This window comes from Mustelus asterias, chromosome 4, assembly GCF_964213995.1.
Source record: "Mustelus asterias chromosome 4, sMusAst1.hap1.1, whole genome shotgun sequence".
NCBI classification, from domain to species: domain Eukaryota; kingdom Metazoa; phylum Chordata; class Chondrichthyes; order Carcharhiniformes; family Triakidae; genus Mustelus; species Mustelus asterias.
In genome coordinates this window covers 87,446,946-87,447,806 of record NC_135804.1, presented here as the reverse complement: position 1 = coordinate 87,447,806, position 861 = coordinate 87,446,946, and positions in this window count along the sequence as shown.

The window sequence follows — 861 nt, the reverse complement described above, 5'->3', positions numbered from 1 at the left end:
GCACCTATTTGTAGTGTGCAGTGAACAGGCACTACAAAATTATGTATTCTGTGGGAGAAAATGAGAGATTCCATCAATGATTTCTGTTGATTTAGCTGATCGCAGGTGGGGATAAAACAATTGATGATAGCACCCGTACAGTGAAGAGTAGAAAGTCTACCTGGGAAGTCTATCACTATTGCTCGCCAGTGAGAATACGAGTGAACACTTGAGGTCATCAGATGAGGACAGAATTTAGCTAAGATGGATAACCCTTCCACAGAGTGACAATGTACAAACTCTTGCATAAAGAATGGGTATTTGGATGATTTATCAAAGGGCAACCAGCGTCAATGGAACCAACCCAAGTAGCCAGCAAATTCCAGAAACACGGATCATTTTAGGGAAGAGATGAAACCAAAATAGCAGATCTTTCATTAGCAATAGGGATGGAAAACAGCTAACAAGGAATCAGCCACCCCTACTGAATTTGCTTTCCATTAACTGAAGCAAAAATATCACATTAACCCAAGACCAGAGTTTCCAAACTCCAGATATGTGTCTACCGAAGCATGGGAGTGCAAGATCATACTGAAAGGAATTCTGATACAATATTAGAAAATGTGGTCAGGTCTCCTGCTGAACTTTTCCAGCATTTTCAATTGATTTCAGATTTCCAGCATCAGCAGTATTTTGCTTTCATTTTACTCGAGGGAATTCTCCCTGATTCAGAGAACATTCTCTGATGCAGCTGTAAGAACAACAACGGTGAGAACACGGAGCATGTTAAAAATGGGAGACCGATCAGGAGTAGGTTAGAATAGTCTTGTCTATAGTTGACAAAATGCATGCTGAAGGATTACACCAGAGACAGATCAGGGA